Here is a 24720-nt window from a genome sequence, read left to right as displayed (position 1 = left end):
AATGCACCATCATTAGTTTCAGCCTTACAGGCAGTTCTCAAGGAAAGGAATTTGAAAGTTTCCACCAAAGTTTTAGGCTCCTTTGTAAAAGAAGTAGACCGAGTTGCCCCTTGGTTTATCTGTTCAGGGTCCCTCTCCATCCCGAGCTGGGACAAGTTAGGGAAAGATCTCGATCGAGAAGAAGAAGAGGGACAATTGAGAGGAGGCACTAGACCGCTATGGAAACTGATTAGAGCTTGCCTACAAGATGAGAAATGTGAAAAGGTGATAAAAGCAGGTCAGAGAGCTTTGTCCGACATCCAAGAAAGTATGTCAGAAACGGAACGGGAGACAGAGCTGGCTTGCGGCCGAAAGAGGACCGCTAAAACAAAAGTTAAAAATCCCCAGAGTGAGGGAGGGAGCCCGTCTAGGGAAAAAGCGAAAGAGCCCCGAGAAGCAGGTGACGACTGCCTCGGAGAAAATAGCAAATACCCCTGGAAAGAGTTGAGGGAACTCCAACTCTCCAATAGGGAATCAGAAGATGAATTAATGTCCCCGGAAGAGGAGGAAGAGACCAGAGTCTCTAGAACTGCTAAATGCAAAAGTACAGATGTCAGCAAAACGGAGACGCAAACTAAAAGGAAAATGAAAGTGAGACGCTCCTCATCGCCCTTAGCCCCGCCGCCCTATGTGAACGGCGCACATTCTTTCTGTGCTCCAGAGGATTTAAGGGCAATTAGACGGATGTTCCCCGTAATCGAAGACAATGGAGCACGTGCCCATCAACCCCTTACCCATAAAGAGGTTAAAGACCTCGCAGAGGCTGTTCGGACCTATGGAGTCAGTGCTAATTACACCCTAGCGCAGATTGAAAGGCTGGCGGAATCAGCTATGACACCCTCAGACTGGCAATATGTAGCAAAAGCTTGTCTTTCTAGCATGGGACAGTATATAGAGTGGAAGGCACTATGGCATGATATAAGCATGACCCAGGCGCATGATAACGCTGCTGCGGGGGAACCCGCGTGTCATTGGTCCTATGATATGTTGACAGGCCAGGGACAGTGGGTAGCCAACCAGATCGCTTTTCCTGTACCATTGTACACACAGATAAATGCGTGTGCTACTAAGGCATGGAAGGCCCTCACTAATAAAGGACAAGTGTCAGGTAATTTAACAAAAATAATTCAGGGACCAAGCGAGCCATTTTCAGACTTCGTCGCTCGCATGATGGAAGCTGCAGGCCGAGTGTTTGGAGGTCAGGAACAGGCCATGCCCCTTGTCCAACAACTAGTGTTTGAACAGTGCACCAGAGAATGCAGACAGGCAATTACCCCCTGGAAGCAGAAAGGATTGTCTGCTTGGTTGAAAGCTTGCAGGGAGGTAGGAGGGCCCCTCACCAATGCAGGCCTAGCTGCCGCTATATTACAGAGTCATAGACAAGCAAAAACCCTTAATAAGAATGTTAAGTGTTTTCAATGTGGACAACTAGGTCATATGAAGAGAGACTGTAGAGGCCCAAATTTCGAACAGACGGCCCAGAAAGCCCCTGGAGTGTGCCCGAGATGTAAGAAAGGCAGACATTGGGCTAAGGAATGCCGATCTGTTAAAGACATAGAAGGGAAACCCTTAGAGTCGCCAAAAAACTCCCAGAGGGGCCCCCGCCGCCAGGGCCCGCAAATATATGGGGCAGCCAGCACACCAGTGTCCTTCAGGAGCAGCACAGCCCCCCAAGGAGAGCCACTCCAGGTTCCGCGGGATTGGACATCCGTGCCACCACCAGAATAGTGTTAACCCCACAGATGGGAGTTCAACCCATCCCCTCAGACTTTAAAGGCCCCTTACCACCAGATACAGTAGGGTTGCTTTTGGGGCGCTCTTCTGCTACCTTGAAAGGCCTTGTAGTCCACCCCGGGGTTATTGATCAAGACTATGAAGGACAGGTAAAAATCATGTGTTCAGCCCCCAGGGGAATCTACCCTATATCCCCAGGAGACCGCGTAGCCCAACTCTTAGTGTTGCCTAGTCTCCATGCCAATTATCCAGCTACCACCACGGAGAGAGGAGAAAAGAGCTTTGGTTCCTCTAATTATAACTCAGCCTTTATAGTATTAGATTTGGCAGACAGACCAAAATTGACCCTCAAAATAGAAGGAAAGAGTTTTGAAGGGATCCTAGACACTGGAGCAGATAAAAGTATTATCTCTGCAAACTGGTGGCCCTCCAAATGGCCTGTAACCCAGTCCTCACACTCTTTACAAGGTTTAGGATATGAGTCTAGTCCTACCATTAGTGCCAAACCATTGAGATGGCAGGCGCCTGAAGGGCAAAAAGGTATAGTTACCCCTTATGTGCTCCCACTACCAGTCAATTTGTGGGGGAGAGATGTCATGCAGAGCCTAGGCCTTAAACTTATTAATGAATACTCCACCCCTGCCCAAGGCATGATGATGGATATGGGATATATTCCTGGTAAAGGACTAGGGAAACACCAACAGGGACGCATAGAGCCTATCCTTCCCAAAGTAAAAAATGACCGTCATGGCCTGGGTTTTTCCTAGGGGCCATTGAAGACGCCATGCCCATACCTTGGCTTACAGAGGAGGCCGTATGGGTTCCTCAGTGGCCCCTATCCTCTGAGAAATTAGAAGCAGCTCACCATTTAGTACAAGAACAGCTCCAATTAGGACATTTAGAACCCTCTGTGTCTCCATGGAATACGCCCATATTTATAATCAGAAAAAGGTCAGGATCATGGAGATTGCTTCATGACTTGAGAGCAGTAAATGCTCAAATGAGGCTGTTTGGACCTGTCCAGCGAGGACTGCCACTTCTCTCTGCTCTACCCAAAGAATGGAAAGTAATCATAATAGACATCAAAGATTGTTTCTTTTCCATACGCCTAAACACCAAAGATAAAGAAAGGTTTGCATTCACCCTGCCAGCTATTAACCATGAGCAACCAGACGCCAGATTTCAGTGGAAAGTCCTCCCTCAAGGGATGGCAAATAGCCCCACCATATGTCAACTGTATGTTCAGCAAGCGCTAGCACCAATTCGCGAAAACTACCCCAAATTGAAAATTATTCACTATATGGATGATATCCTTCTCTGCTCCCCACAATCAGCAGAAGTAGAAGAGGCCTATGTGAAGCTCACTAAATCCCTAGAGACTTGGGGACTGAATATAGCCAGTGAGAAAGTTCAAAAATCTAGTGTTAGCAAATTCCTAGGAGCCACCATTTATACAGATGTAATTTGCCCCCAAAAGCTTAAGATAAGACATGATCAGCTGCGAACTTTGAATGATTTCCAGAAACTCCTAGGAGACATTAATTGGTTGCGGCCATTTTTAAGGGTACCTACCACTGACTTGAAACCACTGTTTAAAATCCTAGAAGGAGACTCACAACTAACATCTCCACGCTCCCTTACACCTGAGGCAGTGCAAGCTATCCATAAGGTAGAACAGGCCTTAATGACAGCACAATTGATAGGATACAATTAAATGAACCCTTTGAATTATGCATCCTTCCTACTCAGGGACTGCCAACTGCAGTTTTGTGGCAACGAGGGCCACTGCTCTGGATCCATCCCCAAGCCTCTCAGGCTAGAACGATAGAATACTACCCAGCTGCCATAGCCAATCTCGCTCTAAGGGGAGTAAAAAACTCATTTACATATTTTGGGAAAGCTCCAGCTACGATCATAACCCCTTACAATATGGAGCAGATACAAATATTATGTGCTATGAATGATGATTGGGCCATACTTGCTTATAGCTTCTCAGGAACCTTTGATAATCATTTCCCAAAACATCCCCTCATCAATTTTGCTAGAAATCATCCCCTGGTGTTCCCTCGAGTCACTAGCTTAACCCCGCTACCACATGGAAAGACAGTCTACACAGATGGGTCCAAGACAGGTACAGGCGCCTATGTCCATGATGGCGAAGTTGTAACGAAAAACTATACACCCAATACTCCACAGATAGTAGAATGTCATATAGTTTTGGAAGTACTACAAACCTTTCATGAACCTTTAAATATTGTGTCAGACTCTAGTTATGTTGTTAATGCAGTCAATTCCCTAGAAGTAGCAGGACTGATCAAAGCATCTAGTTCAGTAGCCACCCTGTTCAAACAAATACAATCACAATTACTCCTTAGACGTTCTCCTTTATATATGACTCACATTAGAGCACATTCAGGCCTTCCCGGGCCTATGACCCAAGGCAACCACTTAGCAGACATTGCAACTAGAAGTATAGCTTTCCCTCTGCTAGATCCTGTCGCCACAGCTTCAAAATTCCACTCACAATTTCATGTCACTGCCGATACGCTGCGCAAGCGGTTTAGCATAACCAGAGCCGAAGCTAGGAACATTGTTCTTAGCTGCCAACACTGCTGCAGTTTTCTTCCCACACCTCATGTTGGGATCAATCCTAGAGGTATTAAGCCTTTACAGGTTTGGCAAATGGACGTAACACATATTTCTTCCTTTGGGAAGCTGAAATATGTACATGTATCTGTAGATACTTGTTCGGGAGTCATATTTGCCTCCCCATTGTCTGGAGAGAAAGCTTCCCATGTCATTCACCACTGTCTTGAGGCTTGGAGCGCATGGGGGTTACCCCAAATCCTCAAAACAGACAATGGTCCCGCCTATACTTCTGCCAAATTTGCTCAATTTTGTCATCACATGGGAATTAAACATATCACCGGTCTTCCTTACAATCCACAAAGTCAAGGAATTGTGGAGCGCGCGAACCGCACTCTCAAATCCTATCTAATTAAACAAAAAGGGGGAGTTGAGGACATACCCCCCACACCCAAAACAGCTATAGCCCTAGCACTCTTCACTCTCAATTTTTTGAACCTGGATACTCAAGGCCGTACAGCGGCAGACCGCCATAATCAGTGGCCAAAAGACCCACAAGAACTGGTAAAATGGAAGGATGTATTATCTAACCAATGGAAAGGCCCGGATCCAATTATAATAAGATCCAGGGGAGCTGTGTGTGTTTTCCCCCAGGGTGAAGAAAACCCCTTCTGGATCCCGGAACGCCTGACCAGGAAAGTCCTGAACAAAGGAGATGGCGTCTCTGTGCCTGTGGATCCTGATCTTGTCGATGGGAATCCTGACTCAGGGAGTACTGAGATGGGGAATATTGTCAGTCTTCCCTAAGCCCATGCCTGTTCGCTATAATGCAGCAGTTTTTCCACGCTTTTTTACTACTAACTCTAGCATGAACCTGCCTTATTTGCCATTAGATTCCCTAGCAGCTTCTTTAGGAGAAAACCGAACCTTTGAAACCGATGGATCTTTGTGCTTCACCACTCGTAACCACTCAAATTGCCTGTCCCTTAAACAGCATATGTACGGGTGGTTTAGCCGTGATAGAAAATCGGGTGAATTTAGTCAGTCCTTTCGTGAGAATAAGACCTACACTAATGCAGTAGTAAGCCTAAAGGTCCTTTGGATTAATGGTACATTTATGAAACCTCCTATTAAGCAGATTAACTATAGCAACATATTCTTCCCTTACCGTCCCCGTCAACCCAAATATGCTCCCCATTGTGTGGGAGATTATGAGGGAGAACAATGGCCCTGGACTGATTGCCAGTCACATGCTACAACCTGGGCAGATAAGGGACACAAATTTTCCTTGTCCCCAGATATGGAAGAAATTTCCGGCAGTGTTTATAGAAGGGTGGCAGAAGGAGGAGAGTTCCAACAAGATGTAGGCAGGAACCCCTTCGATAAATGGCTGCTGTGTGGAGTTAATGGTTCATGTTCAGACCTTTCTCCCTTTATTGTCCTACAAGGGTGAGGGATCGGGATGTCTGATAGTTCCTGTACATACGAAACTACAAGCCCAGCCTTAAATGGCAAGACTGTATACCAGGTGAATAAGACTACTTATAATATTTCATGTCAAAGAGTTGCACCAGCCCCTGGCCAATATCCACCTACTCCGGTATGCGTGTATCCCCCATTTCTATTTATCTTATCCAATAACAGTTTTGACTCTTGCTCCAATGACACTTGTTTCTTGTCTCAGTGCTGGAATATAACTGTCCATTGCAATGCTTTAGTGGCCCGCATTCCTCGCTGGGTCCCTGTCCCAGTAGATTCACCTGATTCCATGACCTTGTTTCGTGAGAAACGTGACTTTGGTGTCACTGCTGCCATAGTGGCTTTAATATCTCTGGCTGCAGTGGCTGCCACTGCAGCTGCCATAGCCTTGGACACCTCTGTTAAAGCAGCTGCAGAATTGAATAATCTTGCGGATTCAGTAGCCACTGCTCTGGACCGCCAATCCTCACTTGATGGAAAGATGAAAGGAGGAATTATGGTCCTCAATCAGCGAGTAGATCTAGTGGAAGAGCAACTAGATGTGCTCTGGCAGTTAGCCCAATTGGGATGTGAGCGAAAGTTTCGCGCTCTCTGCATTACTAGCATACAATATGAAAACTTTACGCGAGCAGCTAATCTGTCACGAAGCCTGTCCCAATATCTTTCAGGGAACTGGTCCCAAGACTTTGATGGAACGTTAGAAGAGCTACGGCAAGAAATAACCCACATCAACTCCACCCGGCTAGATATCTCTGTAGCAAAAGGACTCTCTTCCTGGTTCCACAGAGCTCTCTCCCACGTTAAAGAGTGGGCGGGCATGGCTGGGATGGGTGTATTCATGCTTGGAGGTCTCATGCTCCTACTCTGGTTGTTATGCAGGCTTCGTGCCCAACACAGGCAAGATAAAGTGATCCTTGCTCAAGCCTTGATGGCGGTAGATATTGGCGCCTCTCGCCAAGTATGGCTCAATATGCTCAACAAAGAAGCTCAGCTTTAGCTTGAGGTAGCCCTTGCACCCTGAGCCTTTGTGGCATTACACCAGGCTAAGGTACCTGTTCGCTTACCCGAAGCTTCTTATACGAAACTCGGTACAAGAGGGTCACTGCACAGGCCCAAGCCCGTTGTACCGGGCGGTCCCACCGTCAGCTAGAGGGTGCGAGGCACTGCACTGCAAGAGGTCATGGGCCCCTCTGTGAGACATGCCTGATTGCATGGGGGTGGATGTCTACAAACCCCTCTCCGAAAATAGGACATCAAATGTTTCTGGAGATCAGGCCTCTATCTCCACCTCAGCTGACAAGTTCCGCCCTGAGTTTCAACAAAACAAAAAAGGGGGAGCTGTTGGTAGCCGTACCTGCCGCACCCAAAAATGGCGCCCAGCTTGAGAAAAAGTTGTAGGTAAAACAAAGACTACTTCTGGACAATCCCGCCACTTCCTGGCCGCATACCACATGCTAATTAGACCTTCCCCTGCTAACCAATTGGTGTATCATAGCAGCTATGCTAATAAAGCATCACAAGCAGCGCGCAATCAGCTTAGAGCATGAAAACTATATAGCTAGCCCAGTCTTCCCCTTTGGGTCCTTCCCTTGATGATTGTATCACAAAAGAGCTGAAGATTAAAGCTTTCTGCAGAAGAATCCTGCTGTTGTTGCGTGCTGTTCTTGCCGGCAAGGACGGGGCGCGCAACAACATAACAATCAGGTTTCTCTGTAAGACCTCTGTAACAAACAGGTTGCTCTGTCAGACATGACCTGACAAGACTTTTCTGTCACAGATCATCTGACAGCAAGCCTTCCACAGATTACAGATCACTTAACAATCAGTCTTTGGTTTAACAGGTGAACTAACAACTATACTTCACTCTCAGAGATAGCCTGATACCCAGGCTTCTGTAAGAGCACGCCTTACAAACAGGCTTCTCCTTATGAGATCACCCAACAAGCAGTCTTCTCTTTATGAGGTCCCATAACAACAAGGCCTCTCTATCAACAGGCTTCACTCTAAGCCTTGTTAGAGATCTCCAAAGAACCAGGCTTCTCTTCATGAGGTCACTTAACAACCAGTCTTCACTGTCAGAGATTACATAACAACCAAGCTTCTCCATCAGAAGTCACCTAACAAGCAGGCTTCTCTGTCAGAGCTCGCCTAACAACCAGGCTTCTCCTTCTCTGCAAGTGCTTGCCTCACAAACATGCTTCTCCTTGTTAGATCACCCAACCACCAGTCTTCTCTTCATGAGGTCACATAACATCCACGCTTATCTGGAAGAGCTCTGTAAAAAACAGGGTTCTCAGTCACACATCACCTAACAATACTTCTCTGTCAGAGGTCATCTAACAACAAGACTTCTACTGATTGCAGATCACCTACCAATCAGTCTTCCCTTTAAGATGTGACCTGAAAACCATGCTTCTCTGTCACAGATAACCAGATAATCAGGCTTCTGTGAGAGCATGTAACAAACAGGCTTCTCCTCATTACATCACCCAACAACCAGTCTTCCCTTTATGAGGTCACAGAACAACCAGGTTTCTCTGTAAGAGCTCTGTAACAAACAGGTTTCTCTGTCAGACATTACCTAACAAGACTTCTCTGTGACAAGTCATCTAACAACAAGCCTTCCACTGATTTCAGGTCACCTAACAGTCAGTCTTCCCTAGGAGAGGTGAGCGAACAACCATGCTTCTCTGTCAGAGATAAACTGATAACCAGGATTCTCTCTCAGATGTCACCTAACAATCAGTCTTCTCAGTCAGAGGTAACCTACCAGGCTTGTCCTCATTATGAATCACATAACTACCAGGTTTCTCCCTATTAGAGATCACCTGACAACCAGGCTTCCCTTTGTGAGGTCTGCAACCCACCAGTCTTCACTGTCAGAGATAATGTTACAACTTACCTTCTCTCTCAGAAGTCACCTAACCACCAGGCGTCTATTTTGGAGGTCACCTAACAACCAGTCTTCTCTCGGGCATCTCTGCAAGAGCTCTGTAACAAACAGGTTTCTCTGTCAGACATGACCTAACAAAACTTCTCTGTCAGGGATCCTCTGACAACAAGCCTTCCCCTGATTACAGATCACCTAAAAATCATTCTTCGATATAAGAGGTGACCTAACAGCCACACTTCTCTGTCAGAGATAACCAGTTAACCAGGCTTCTCTAAGAGGACGACGAACAGGTTTCTCTTTATGAGGTCACATAACAACAAGGCCTCTGTATCAAAAGTCGTCACTGTAAGCCTTATTGGAGATCACCGAAGAACCAGGCTTCTCTTCATGAGGTCACCTACCAACCAGTCTTCACTGTCAGAGATGACATGAAAACCAAGCTTCTCCATCAGAAGTCACCTAACAACCAGGCTTTTCTGTCACAGCTATCGTAACAAACAGGCTTCTCCTGATTAGATCACCCAACCACCACTCTCCTCTTTATGAGGTCATAAAAAATCCAAGCATCTCTGTAAGAGCTCACATAATAAACAGGCGTCCTCTTATTAGAGATCACTTAAAAATAGGTCTTCTCCTTATGAGGTCACCTACAAACCAGTCTTCTCTGTCAGAGAACTGTTAGGTAGACGTCTCTTTCATAGGTCACTTAACAACCAGGCTGCTACTTTTTAGATCATCCAACAATTTGTCTTTATGTGTTCACCTACAAACCAGTTTTCTCTGACAGAGACAACCTAATAATCATGCTTCTATTTTAGAGCTGCCTCAAAAACCAGCCTTCTCTGTCAGAGGTTGCCTGACAACCAGGCTTCTCCATCAGATGTCTCCTTAAAACATGCTTCTCTGTAGAGACCACCCAACAACAAAGCTTCTGTGTAAGTGGTCATGTAACAAACTGGTTTCTCTGTCAGCCATCACCTAACAACGAGACTGCTCTGTCACAGGTCATCTAACAACAAGGCTTCCACGTACTACAGATCACCTAACAACCAGTCTTCCCTTTAAGAGGTGACCAAACAACCATGCTTCTCTGTCATTGAGAACCTGATAAGCAGGCTTCTCTCAGAGCTCGCCTAACAAACAGGCATGTCCTTATTCGATCACCCAAAAACCACTCTTCTCCTTAGGAGGTCACATAACCACTAGGCTTCTCTGTAACAAGCCTTCTTTGTAAGCCTTATTAGAGATCACCGAACAACCAGGATTCTCCTTACGAGGTCACCTACCAACCAGTCTTCACTGTCAGAGATTACATGAAAACCAAGCTTCTCCATCAGAAGTCACCTAACAAGCAGGCTTCTCTTTCAAAGGTCATGTAACAACCAGGCTTCTCTGTAAGAGATCGCCTGAGAAACTTGCTTCTCATAATTAGATCACACAACAGCCTGTCTTCGATTTATGAGGTCACATAACAACCAGGGTTCTCTGTAAGAGCTCTGTAAGGAACAGGTTTATCAGTCACACATCACCTAACAAAACTTCTCTGTCAGAGATTATCTAACAACAGGCCTTCCACTGATTACAGTTAACCTACCAGTCAGTCTTCCCTTTCAGAGGTGACCTAAAAACCAGGCTTCTCTCTCACAGATAACCAGATAACCAGGCTTTTGGAAGAGCACATAACAAAAAGGCTTTTTGTTATTAGATCACCCAACAACCAGTCTTCTCTTTACGATGTCACATAACAACCAGGTTTCTCTGTGAGAGCTCTGTAACAAACAGGTTTCTCTGCCACACATCACCTAACAAAACTTGTCTGTGAGAAGTCATCTAACAACAAGCCTTCCACTGAATACTGGTCACCTAAAAGTCAGTCTTCCCTATAAGAGGTGCTTCCCTATAACCAGGCTTCTCACTCAGAGATAAACTGATAACCAGGCTTCCCACTCAGACGTCACCTAACAATCAGTCTTCTCTGTCAGAGGTCACCTACCAGGCTTACCCTCATCATGGATCACATAACTACCAGATTTCTCCTTATTAGAGATCAATTGAAAACCAGGCTTATCTGTCAGAGAAAATCTAACATCCCAGCTTGTCCTTACTAGAGACCACCGAACAACCAGGCTTCTCTTTATGAGGTGAGCAACCAAACAGTCTTCACTGTCAGAGATAATGTAACAACTTACCTTCCCTGTCAAGAGTCACCTAACCAATAGGCTTCTCTACCTAACAACCTTTTTTCTCTTTATGAGGTCACATAACAATCAGGCTTCTCTGTAAGACCTCTGTAACAAACAGGTTGCTCTGTCAGACATGACCTGACAAGACTTTTCTGTCACAGATCATCTGACAGCAAGCCTTCCACAGATTACAGATCACCTAACAATCAGTCTTTGGTTTAAGAGGTGAACTAACAACTATACTTCACTCTCAGAGATAGCCTGATACCCAGGCTTCTGTAAGAGCACGCCTTACAAACAGGCTTCTCCTTATGAGATCACCCAACAAGCAGTCTTCTCTTTAGGAGGTCCCATAACAACAAGGCCTCTCTATCAACAGGCTTCACTCTAAGCCTTGTTAGAGATCACCGAAGAACCAGGCTTCTCTTCATGAGGTCACTTACCAACCAGTCTTCACTGTCAGAGATTACATAACAACCAAGCTTCTCCATCAGAAGTCACCTAACAAGCAGGCTTCTCTGTCAGAGCTCGCCTAACTACCAGGCTTCTCCTTCTCTGCAAGTGCTTGCCTCACAAACATGCTTCTCCTTGTTAGATCACCCAACCACCAGTCTTCTCTTTATGAGGTCACATAACATCCACGCTTATCTGGAAGAGCTCTGTAACAAACAGGGTTCTCAGTCACACATCACCTAACAATACTTTTCTGTCAGAGGTAATCTAACAACAAGACTTCTACTGATTGCAGATCACCTACCAATCAGTCTTCCCTTTAAGATGTGACCTGAAAACCATGCTTCTCTGTCACAGATAACCAGATAATCAGGCTTCTGTGAGAGCATGTAACAAACAGGCTTCTCCTCATTACATCACCCAACAACCAGTCTTCCCTTTATGAGGTCACAGAACAACCAGGTTTCTCTGTAAGAGCTCTGTAACAAACAGGTTTCTCTGTCAGACATTACCTAACAAGACTTCTCTGTGACAAGTCATCTAACAACAAGCCTTCCACTGATTTCAGGTCACCTAACAGTCAGTCTTCCCTAGGAGAGGTGAGCGAACAACCATGCTTCTCTGTCAGAGATAAACTGATAACCAGGATTCTCTCTCAGATGTCACCTAACAATCAGTCTTCTCAGTCAGAGGTAACCTACCAGGCTTGTCCTCATTATGAATCACATAACTACCAGGTTTCTCCCTATTAGAGATCACCTGACAACCAGGCTTCCCTTTGTGAGGTCTGCAACCCACCAGTGTTCACTGTCAGAGATAATGTTACAACTTACCTTCTCTCTCAGAAGTCACCTAACCACCAGGCGTCTATTTTGGAGGTCACCTAACAACCAGTCTTCTCTCGGGCATCTCTGCAAGAGCTCTGTAACAAACAGGTTTCTCTGTCAGACATGACCTAACAAAACTTCTCTGTCAGGGATCCTCTGACAACAAGCCTTCCCCTGATTACAGATCACCTAAAAATCATTCTTCGATATAAGAGGTGACCTAACAGCCACACTTCTCTGTCAGAGATAACCAGTTAACCAGGCTTCTCTAAGAGGACGACGAACAGGTTTCTCTTTATGAGGTCACATAACAACAAGGCCTCTGTATCAAAAGTCGTCACTGTAAGCCTTATTGGAGATCACCGAAGAACCAGGCTTCTCTTCATGAGGTCACCTACCAACCAGTCTTCACTGTCAGAGATGACATGAAAACCAAGCTTCTCCATCAGAAGTCACCTAACAACCAGGCTTTTCTGTCACAGCTATCGTAACAAACAGGCTTCTCCTGATTAGATCACCCAACCACCACTCTCCTCTTTATGAGGTCATAAAAAATCCAAGCATCTCTGTAAGAGCTCACATAATAAACAGGCGTCCTCTTATTAGAGATCACTTAAAAATAGGTCTTCTCCTTATGAGGTCACCTACAAACCAGTCTTCTCTGTCAGAGAACTGTTAGGTAGACGTCTCTTTCATAGGTCACTTAACAACCAGGCTGCTACTTTTTAGATCATCCAACAATTTGTCTTTATGTGTTCACCTACAAACCAGTTTTCTCTGACAGAGACAACCTAATAATCATGCTTCTATTTTAGAGCTGCCTCAAAAACCAGCCTTCTCTGTCAGAGGTTGCCTGACAACCAGGCTTCTCCATCAGATGTCTCCTTAAAACATGCTTCTCTGTAGAGACCACCCAACAACAAAGCTTCTGTGTAAGTGGTCATGTAACAAACTGGTTTCTCTGTCAGCCATCACCTAACAACGAGACTGCTCTGTCACAGGTCATCTAACAACAAGGCTTCCACGTACTACAGATCACCTAACAACCAGTCTTCCCTTTAAGAGGTGACCAAACAACCATGCTTCTCTGTCATTGAGAACCTGATAAGCAGGCTTCTCTCAGAGCTCGCCTAACAAACAGGCATGTCCTTATTCGATCACCCAAAAACCACTCTTCTCCTTAGGAGGTCACATAACCACTAGGCTTCTCTGTAACAAGCCTTCTTTGTAAGCCTTATTAGAGATCACCGAACAACCAGGATTCTCCTTACGAGGTCACCTACCAACCAGTCTTCACTGTCAGAGATTACATGAAAACCAAGCTTCTCCATCAGAAGTCACCTAACAAGCAGGCTTCTCTTTCAAAGGTCATGTAACAACCAGGCTTCTCTGTAAGAGATCGCCTGAGAAACTTGCTTCTCATAATTAGATCACACAACAGCCTGTCTTCGATTTATGAGGTCACATAACAACCAGGGTTCTCTGTAAGAGCTCTGTAAGGAACAGGTTTATCAGTCACACATCACCTAACAAAACTTCTCTGTCAGAGATTATCTAACAACAGGCCTTCCACTGATTACAGTTAACCTACCAGTCAGTCTTCCCTTTCAGAGGTGACCTAAAAACCAGGCTTCTCTCTCACAGATAACCAGATAACCAGGCTTTTGGAAGAGCACATAACAAAAAGGCTTTTTGTTATTAGATCACCCAACAACCAGTCTTCTCTTTACGATGTCACATAACAACCAGGTTTCTCTGTGAGAGCTCTGTAACAAACAGGTTTCTCTGCCACACATCACCTAACAAAACTTGTCTGTGAGAAGTCATCTAACAACAAGCCTTCCACTGAATACTGGTCACCTAAAAGTCAGTCTTCCCTATAAGAGGTGCTTCCCTATAACCAGGCTTCTCACTCAGAGATAAACTGATAACCAGGCTTCCCACTCAGACGTCACCTAACAATCAGTCTTCTCTGTCAGAGGTCACCTACCAGGCTTACCCTCATCATGGATCACATAACTACCAGATTTCTCCTTATTAGAGATCAATTGAAAACCAGGCTTATCTGTCAGAGAAAATCTAACATCCCAGCTTGTCCTTACTAGAGACCACCGAACAACCAGGCTTCTCTTTATGAGGTGAGCAACCAAACAGTCTTCACTGTCAGAGATAATGTAACAACTTACCTTCCCTGTCAAGAGTCACCTAACCAATAGGCTTCTCTACCTAACAACCTTTTTTCTCTTTATGAGGTCACATAACAATCAGGCTTCTCTGTAAGACCTCTGTAACAAACAGGTTGCTCTGTCAGACATGACCTGACAAGACTTTTCTGTCACAGATCATCTGACAGCAAGCCTTCCACAGATTACAGATCACCTAACAATCAGTCTTTGGTTTAAGAGGTGAACTAACAACTATACTTCACTCTCAGAGATAGCCTGATACCCAGGCTTCTGTAAGAGCACGCCTTACAAACAGGCTTCTCCTTATGAGATCACCCAACAAGCAGTCTTCTCTTTAGGAGGTCCCATAACAACAAGGCCTCTCTATCAACAGGCTTCACTCTAAGCCTTGTTAGAGATCACCGAAGAACCAGGCTTCTCTTCATGAGGTCACTTACCAACCAGTCTTCACTGTCAGAGATTACATAACAACCAAGCTTCTCCATCAGAAGTCACCTAACAAGCAGGCTTCTCTGTCAGAGCTCGCCTAACTACCAGGCTTCTCCTTCTCTGCAAGTGCTTGCCTCACAAACATGCTTCTCCTTGTTAGATCACCCAACCACCAGTCTTCTCTTTATGAGGTCACATAACATCCACGCTTATCTGGAAGAGCTCTGTAACAAACAGGGTTCTCAGTCACACATCACCTAACAATACTTTTCTGTCAGAGGTAATCTAACAACAAGACTTCTACTGATTGCAGATCACCTACCAATCAGTCTTCCCTTTAAGATGTGACCTGAAAACCATGCTTCTCTGTCACAGATAACCAGATAATCAGGCTTCTGTGAGAGCATGTAACAAACAGGCTTCTCCTCATTACATCACCCAACAACCAGTCTTCCCTTTATGAGGTCACAGAACAACCAGGTTTCTCTGTAAGAGCTCTGTAACAAACAGGTTTCTCTGTCAGACATTACCTAACAAGACTTCTCTGTGACAAGTCATCTAACAACAAGCCTTCCACTGATTTCAGGTCACCTAACAGTCAGTCTTCCCTAGGAGAGGTGAGCGAACAACCATGCTTCTCTGTCAGAGATAAACTGATAACCAGGATTCTCTCTCAGATGTCACCTAACAATCAGTCTTCTCAGTCAGAGGTAACCTACCAGGCTTGTCCTCATTATGAATCACATAACTACCAGGTTTCTCCCTATTAGAGATCACCTGACAACCAGGCTTCCCTTTGTGAGGTCTGCAACCCACCAGTCTTCACTGTCAGAGATAATGTTACAACTTACCTTCTCTCTCAGAAGTCACCTAACCACCAGGCGTCTATTTTGGAGGTCACCTAACAACCAGTCTTCTCTCGGGCATCTCTGCAAGAGCTCTGTAACAAACAGGTTTCTCTGTCAGACATGACCTAACAAAACTTCTCTGTCAGGGATCCTCTGACAACAAGCCTTCCCCTGATTACAGATCACCTAAAAATCATTCTTCGATATAAGAGGTGACCTAACAGCCACACTTCTCTGTCAGAGATAACCAGTTAACCAGGCTTCTCTAAGAGGACGACGAACAGGTTTCTCTTTATGAGGTCACATAACAACAAGGCCTCTGTATCAAAAGTCGTCACTGTAAGCCTTATTGGAGATCACCGAAGAACCAGGCTTCTCTTCATGAGGTCACCTACCAACCAGTCTTCACTGTCAGAGATGACATGAAAACCAAGCTTCTCCATCAGAAGTCACCTAACAACCAGGCTTTTCTGTCACAGCTATCGTAACAAACAGGCTTCTCCTGATTAGATCACCCAACCACCACTCTCCTCTTTATGAGGTCATAAAAAATCCAAGCATCTCTGTAAGAGCTCACATAATAAACAGGCGTCCTCTTATTAGAGATCACTTAAAAATAGGTCTTCTCCTTATGAGGTCACCTACAAACCAGTCTTCTCTGTCAGAGAACTGTTAGGTAGACGTCTCTTTCATAGGTCACTTAACAACCAGGCTGCTACTTTTTAGATCATCCAACAATTTGTCTTTATGTGTTCACCTACAAACCAGTTTTCTCTGACAGAGACAACCTAATAATCATGCTTCTATTTTAGAGCTGCCTCAAAAACCAGCCTTCTCTGTCAGAGGTTGCCTGACAACCAGGCTTCTCCATCAGATGTCTCCTTAAAACATGCTTCTCTGTAGAGACCACCCAACAACAAAGCTTCTGTGTAAGTGGTCATGTAACAAACTGGTTTCTCTGTCAGCCATCACCTAACAACGAGACTGCTCTGTCACAGGTCATCTAACAACAAGGCTTCCACGTACTACAGATCACCTAACAACCAGTCTTCCCTTTAAGAGGTGACCAAACAACCATGCTTCTCTGTCATTGAGAACCTGATAAGCAGGCTTCTCTCAGAGCTCGCCTAACAAACAGGCATGTCCTTATTCGATCACCCAAAAACCACTCTTCTCCTTAGGAGGTCACATAACCACTAGGCTTCTCTGTAACAAGCCTTCTTTGTAAGCCTTATTAGAGATCACCGAACAACCAGGATTCTCCTTACGAGGTCACCTACCAACCAGTCTTCACTGTCAGAGATTACATGAAAACCAAGCTTCTCCATCAGAAGTCACCTAACAAGCAGGCTTCTCTTTCAAAGGTCATGTAACAACCAGGCTTCTCTGTAAGAGATCGCCTGAGAAACTTGCTTCTCATAATTAGATCACACAACAGCCTGTCTTCGATTTATGAGGTCACATAACAACCAGGGTTCTCTGTAAGAGCTCTGTAAGGAACAGGTTTATCAGTCACACATCACCTAACAAAACTTCTCTGTCAGAGATTATCTAACAACAGGCCTTCCACTGATTACAGTTAACCTACCAGTCAGTCTTCCCTTTCAGAGGTGACCTAAAAACCAGGCTTCTCTCTCACAGATAACCAGATAACCAGGCTTTTGGAAGAGCACATAACAAAAAGGCTTTTTGTTATTAGATCACCCAACAACCAGTCTTCTCTTTACGATGTCACATAACAACCAGGTTTCTCTGTGAGAGCTCTGTAACAAACAGGTTTCTCTGCCACACATCACCTAACAAAACTTGTCTGTGAGAAGTCATCTAACAACAAGCCTTCCACTGAATACTGGTCACCTAAAAGTCAGTCTTCCCTATAAGAGGTGCTTCCCTATAACCAGGCTTCTCACTCAGAGATAAACTGATAACCAGGCTTCCCACTCAGACGTCACCTAACAATCAGTCTTCTCTGTCAGAGGTCACCTACCAGGCTTACCCTCATCATGGATCACATAACTACCAGATTTCTCCTTATTAGAGATCAATTGAAAACCAGGCTTATCTGTCAGAGAAAATCTAACATCCCAGCTTGTCCTTACTAGAGACCACCGAACAACCAGGCTTCTCTTTATGAGGTGAGCAACCAAACAGTCTTCACTGTCAGAGATAATGTAACAACTTACCTTCCCTGTCAAGAGTCACCTAACCAATAGGCTTCTCTACCTAACAACCTTTTTTCTCTTTATGAGGTCACATAACAATCAGGCTTCTCTGTAAGACCTCTGTAACAAACAGGTTGCTCTGTCAGACATGACCTGACAAGACTTTTCTGTCACAGATCATCTGACAGCAAGCCTTCCACAGATTACAGATCACCTAACAATCAGTCTTTGGTTTAAGAGGTGAACTAACAACTATACTTCACTCTCAGAGATAGCCTGATACCCAGGCTTCTGTAAGAGCACGCCTTACAAACAGGCTTCTCCTTATGAGATCACCCAACAAGCAGTCTTCTCTTTAGGAGGTCCCATAACAACAAGGCCTCTCTATCAACAGGCTTCACTCTAAGCCTTGTTAGAGATCACCGAAGAACCAGGCTTCTCTTCATGAGGTCACTTACCAACCAGTCTTCACTGTCAGAGATTACATAACAACCAAGCTTCTCCATCAGAAGTCACCTAACAAGCAGGCTTCTCTGTCAGAGCTCGCCTAACTACCAGGCTTCTCCTTCTCTGCAAGTGCTTGCCTCACAAACATGCTTCTCCTTGTTAGATCACACAACCACCAGTCTTCTCTTTATGAGGTCACATAACATCCACGCTTATCTGGAAGAGCTCTGTAACAAACAGGGTTCTCAGTCACACATCACCTAACAATACTTTTCTGTCAGAGGTAATCTAACAACAAGACTTCTACTGATTGCAGATCACCTACCAATCAGTCTTCCCTTTAAGATGTGACCTGAAAACCATGCTTCTCTGTCACAGATAACCAGATAATCAGGCTTCTGTGAGAGCATGTAACAAACAGGCTTCTCCTCATTACATCACCCAACAACCAGTCTTCCCTTTATGAGGTCACAGAACAACCAGGTTTCTCTGTAAGAGCTCTGTAACAAACAGGTTTCTCTGTCAGACATTACCTAACAAGACTTCTCTGTGACAAGTCATCTAACAACAAGCCTTCCACTGATTTCAGGTCACCTAACAGTCAGTCTTCCCTAGGAGAGGTGAGCGAACAACCATGCTTCTCTGTCAGAGATAAACTGATAACCAGGATTCTCTCTCAGATGTCACCTAACAATCAGTCTTCTCAGTCAGAGGTAACCTACCAGGCTTGTCCTCATTATGAATCACATAACTACCAGGTTTCTCCCTATTAGAGATCACCTGACAACCAGGCTTCCCTTTGTGAGGTCTGCAACCCACCAGTCTTCACTGTCAGAGATAATGTTACAACTTACCTTCTCTCTCAGAAGTCACCTAACCACCAGGCGTCTATTTTGGAGGTCACCTAACAACCAGTCTTCTCTCGGGCATCTCTGCAAGAGCTCTGTAACAAACAGGTTTCTCTGTCAGACATGACCTAACAAAACTTCTCTGTCAGGGATCCTCTGACAACAAGCCTTCCCCTGATTACAGATCACCTAAAAATCATTCTTCGATATAAGAGGTGACCTAACAGCCACACTTCTCTGTCAGAGATAACCAGTTAACCAGGCTTCTCTAAGAGCACGCCGAACAGGTCTCTCTTTATGAGGTCACATAACAACAAGGCCTCTGTATCAAAAGTCGTCACTGTAAGCCTTATTGGAGATCACCGAAGAACCAGGCTTCTCTTCATGAGGTCACCTACCAACCAGTCTTCACTGTCAGAGATTACATGAAAACCAAGCTTCTCCATCAGAAGTCACCTAACAACCAGGCTTTTCTGTCACAGCTATCGTAACAAACAGGCTTCTCCTGATTAGATCACCCAACCACCACTCTCCTCTTTATGAGGTCATAAAAAATCCAAACATCTCTGTAAGAGCTCACATAATAAACAGGCGTCCTCTTATTAGAGATCACTTAAAAACAGGTCTTCTCCTTATGAGGTCACCTACAAACCAGTCTTCTCTGTCAGAGGACTGTTAGGTAGACGTCTCTTTCATAGGTCACTTAACAACCAGGCTGCTACTTTTTAGATCATCCAACAATTTCTCTTTATGTGTTCACCTACAAACCAGTTTTCTCTGACAGAGACAACCTAATAATCATGCTTCTATTTTAGAGCTGCCTCAAAAACCAGCCTTCTCTGTCAGAGGTTGCCTGACAACCAGGCTTCTCCATCAGATGTCTCCTTAAAACATGCTTCTCTGTAGAGACCACCCAACAACAAAGCTTCTGTGTAAGTGGTCATGTAACAAACTGGTTTCTCTGTCAGCCATCACCTAACAACGAGACTGCTCTGTCACAGGTCATCTAACAACAAGGCTTCCACGTACTACAGATCACCTAACAACCAGTCTTCCCTTTAAGAGGTGACCAAACAACCATGCTTCTCTGTCATTGAGAACCTGATAAGCAGGCTTCTCTCAGAGCTCGCCTAACAAACAGGCATGTCCTTATTCGATCACCCAAAAACCACTCTTCTCTTTAGGAGGTCACATAACCACTAGGCTTCTCTGTAACAAGCCTACTTTGTAAGCCTTATTAGAGATCCCCGAACAACCAGGATTCTCCTTACGAGGTCACCTACCAACCAGTCTTCACTGTCAGAGATTACATGAAAACAAAGCTTCTCCATCAGAAGTCACCTAACAAGCAGGCTTCTCTTTCAAAGGTCATGTAACAACCAGGCTTCTCTGTAAGAGATCGCCTGAGAAACTTGCTTCTCATAATTAGATCACACAACAGCCTGTCTTCGATTTATGAGGTCACATAACAACCAGGGTTCTCTGTAAGAGCTCTGTAAGGAACAGGTTTATCAGTCACACATCACCTAACAAAACTTCTCTGTCAGAGATTATCTAACAACAGGCCTTCCACTGATTACAGTTAACCTACCAGTCAGTCTTCCCTTTCAGAGGTGACCTAAAAACCAGGCTTCTCTGTCACAGATACCCAGATAACCAGGCTTTTGGAAGAGCACATAACAAAAAGGCTTTTTGTTATTAGATCACCCAACAACCAGTCTTCTCTTTACGATGTCACATAACAACCAGGTTTCTCTGTGAGAGCTCTGTAACAAACAGGTTTCTCTGCCACACATCACCTAACAAAACTTGTCTGTGAGAAGTCATCTAACAACAAGCCTTCCACTGAATACTGGTCAACTAAAAGTCAGTCTTCCCTATAACCAGGCTTCTCACTCAGAGATAAACTGATAACCAGGCTTCCCACTCAGACGTCACCTAACAATCAGTCTTCTCTGTCAGAGGTCACCTACCAGGCTTACCCTCATCATGGATCACATAACTACCAGATTTCTCCTTATTAGAGATCAATTGAAAACCAGGCTTATCTGTCAGAGAAAATCTAACATCCCAGCTTGTCCTTACTAGAGACCACCGAACAACCAGGCTTCTCTTTATGAGGTGAGCAACCAAACAGTCTTCACTGTCAGAGATAATGTAACAACTTACCTTCCCTGTCAAGAGTCACCTAACCAATAGGCTTCTCTACCTAACAACCTTTTTTCTCTTTATGAGGTCACATAACAATCAGGCTTCTCTGTAAGACCTCTGTAACAAACAGGTTGCTCTGTCAGACATGACCTGACAAGACTTTTCTGTCACAGATCATCTGACAGCAAGCCTTCCACAGATTACAGATCACCTAACAATCAGTCTTTGGTTTAAGAGGTGAACTAACAACTATACTTCACTCTCAGAGATAGCCTGATACCCAGGCTTCTGTAAGAGCACGCCTTACAAACAGGCTTCTCCTTATGAGATCACCCAACAAGCAGTCTTCTCTTTAGGAGGTCCCATAACAACAAGGCCTCTCTATCAACAGGCTTCACTCTAAGCCTTGTTAGAGATCACCGAAGAACCAGGCTTCTCTTCATGAGGTCACTTACCAACCAGTCTTCACTGTCAGAGATTACATAACAACCAAGCTTCTCCATCAGAAGTCACCTAACAAGCAGGCTTCTCTGTCAGAGCTCGCCTAACTACCAGGCTTCTCCTTCTCTGCAAGTGCTTGCCTCACAAACATGCTTCTCCTTGTTAGATCACCCAACCACCAGTCTTCTCTTTATGAGGTCACATAACATCCACGCTTATCTGGAAGAGCTCTGTAACAAACAGGGTTCTCAGTCACACATCACCTAACAATACTTCTCTGTCAGAGGTCATCTAACAACAAGACTTCTACTGATTGCAGATCACCTACCAATCAGTCTTCCCTTTAAGATGTGACCTGAAAACCATGCTTCTCTGTCACAGATAACCAGATAATCAGGCTTCTGTGAGAGCATGTAACAAACAGGCTTCTCCTCATTACATCACCCAACAACCAGTCTTCCCTTTATGAGGTCACAGAATAACCAGGTTTCTCTGTAAGAGCTCTGTAACAAACAGGTTTCTCTGTCAGACATTACCTAACAAGACTTCTCTGTGACAAGTCATCTAAGAACAAACCTTCCACTGATTTCAGGTCACCTAACAGTCAGTCTTCCCTAGGAGAGGTGAGCGAACAACCATGCTTCTCTGTCAGAGATAAACTGATAACCAGGATTCTCTCTCAGATGTCACCCAACAATCAGTCTTCTCTGTCAGAGGTAACCTACCAGGCTTGTCCCCATGAATAACATAACTACCAGGTTTCTCCCTATTAGAGATCACCTGACAACCAGGCTTCCCTTTGTGAGGTCTGCAACCCACCAGTCTTCACTGTCAGAGATAATGTTACAACTTACCTTCTCTCTCAGAAGTCACCTAACCACCAGGCGTCTATTTTGGAGGTCACCTAACCACCAGGCTACTATTTTGGAGGTCACCTAACAACCAGTCTTCTCTCGGGCATCTCTGCAAGAGCTCTGTAACAAACAGGTTTCTCTGTCAGACATGACCTAACAAAACTTCTCTGTGAGGGATCCTCTGACAACAAGCCTTCCCCTGATTACAGATCACCTAAAAATCATTCTTCGATATAAGAGGTGACCTAACAGCCACACTTCTCTGTCAGAGATAACCAGTTAACCAGGCTTCTCTAAGAGCACGCTGAACAGGTCTCTCTTTATGAGGTCACATAACAACAAGGCCTCTGTATCAAAAGTCGTCACTGTAAGCCTTATTGGAGATCACCGAAGAACCAGGCTTCTCTTCATGAGGTCACCTACCAACCAGTCTTCACTGTCAGAGATTACATGAAAACCAAGCTTCTCCATCAGAAGTCACCTAACAACCAGGCTTTTCTGTCACAGCTATCGTAACAAACAGGCTTCTCCTGATTAGATCACCCAACCACCACTCTCCTCTTTATGAGGTCATAAAAAATCCAAACATCTCTGTAAGAGCTCACATAATAAACAGGCGTCCTCTTATTAGAGATCACTTAAAAACAGGTCTTCTCCTTATGAGGTCACCTACAAACCAGTCTTCTCTGTCAGAGGACTGTTAGGTAGACGTCTCTTTCATAGGTCACTTAACAACCAGGCTGCTACTTTTTAGATCATCCAACAATTTGTCTTTATGTGTTCACCTACAAACCAGTTTTCTCTGACAGAGACAACCTAATAATCATGCTTCTATTTTAGAGCTGCCTCAAAAACCAGCCTTCTCTGTCAGAGGTTGCCTGACAACCAGGCTTCTCCATCAGATGTCTCCTTAAAACATGCTTCTCTGTAGAGACCACCCAACAACAAAGCTTCTGTGTAAGTGGTCATGTAACAAACTGGTTTCTCTGTCAGCCATCACCTAACAACGAGACTGCTCTGTCACAGGTCATCTAACAAGGCTTCCACGTACTACAGATCACCTAACAACCAGTCTTCCCTTTAAGAGGTGACCAAACAACCATGCTTCTCTGTCATTGAGAACCTGATAAGCAGGCTTCTCTCAGAGCTCGCCTAACAAACAGGCATGTCCTTATTCGATCACCCAAAAACCACTCTTCTCTTTAGGAGGTCACATAACCACTAGGCTTCTCTGTAACAAGCCTTCTTTGTAAGCCTTATTAGAGATCACCGAACAACCAGGATTCTCCTTACGAGGTCACCTACCAACCAGTCTTCACTGTCAGAGATTACATGAAAACCAAGCTTCTCCATCAGAAGTCACCTAACAAGCAGGCTTCTCTTTCAAAGGTCATGTAACAACCAGGCTTCTCTGTAAGAGATCGCCTGAGAAACTTGCTTCTCATAATTAGATCACACAACAGCATGTCTTCGATTTATGAGGTCACATAACAACCAGGGTTCTCTGTAAGAGCTCTGTAAGGAACAGGTTTATCAGTCACACATCACCTAACAAAACTTCTCTGTCAGAGATTATCTAACAACAGGCCTTCCACTGATTACAGTTAACCTACCAGTCAGTCTTCCCTTTCAGAGGTGACCTAAAAACCAGGCTTCTCTGTCACAGATACCCAGATAACCAGGCTTTTGGAAGAGCACATAACAAAAAGGCTTTTTGTTATTAGATCACCCAACAACCAGTCTTCTCTTTACGATGTCACAAAACAACCAGGTTTCTCTGTGAGAGCTCTGTAACAAACAGGTTTCTCTGCCACATATCACCTAACAAAACTTGTCTGTGAGAAGTCATCTAACAACAAGCCTTCCACTGAATACTGGTCACCTAAAAGTCAGTCTTCCCTATAAGAGGTGCTTCCCTATAACCAGGCTTCTCACTCAGAGATAAACTGATAACCAGGCTTCCCACTCAGACGCCACCTAACAATCAGTCTTCTCTGTCAGAGGTCACCTACCAGGCTTACCCTCATCATGGATCACATATCTACCAGATTTCTCCTTATTAGAGATCAATTAAAAACCAGGCTTATCTGTCAGAGAAAATCTATCATCCCAGCTTGTCCTTACTAGAGACCACCGAACAACCAGGCTTCTCTTTATGAG

The 24720-nt window shown here is 44.6% G+C and overlaps 1 pseudogene; it reads right to left on the bottom strand.

Annotated features, from left to right (window-relative positions):
• The window catches only part of LOC108403857 (dynein axonemal heavy chain 9-like), a 594862-nt pseudogene that overhangs the window by 154847 nt on the left and 415295 nt on the right, over positions 1 to 24720 (bottom strand).

Source organism: Manis javanica, chromosome 4, assembly GCF_040802235.1.
Source record: "Manis javanica isolate MJ-LG chromosome 4, MJ_LKY, whole genome shotgun sequence".
NCBI classification, from domain to species: domain Eukaryota; kingdom Metazoa; phylum Chordata; class Mammalia; order Pholidota; family Manidae; genus Manis; species Manis javanica.
Note: the sequence above shows the minus strand (reverse complement) of the source record. Positions and strands in the feature narration are given on the sequence as shown.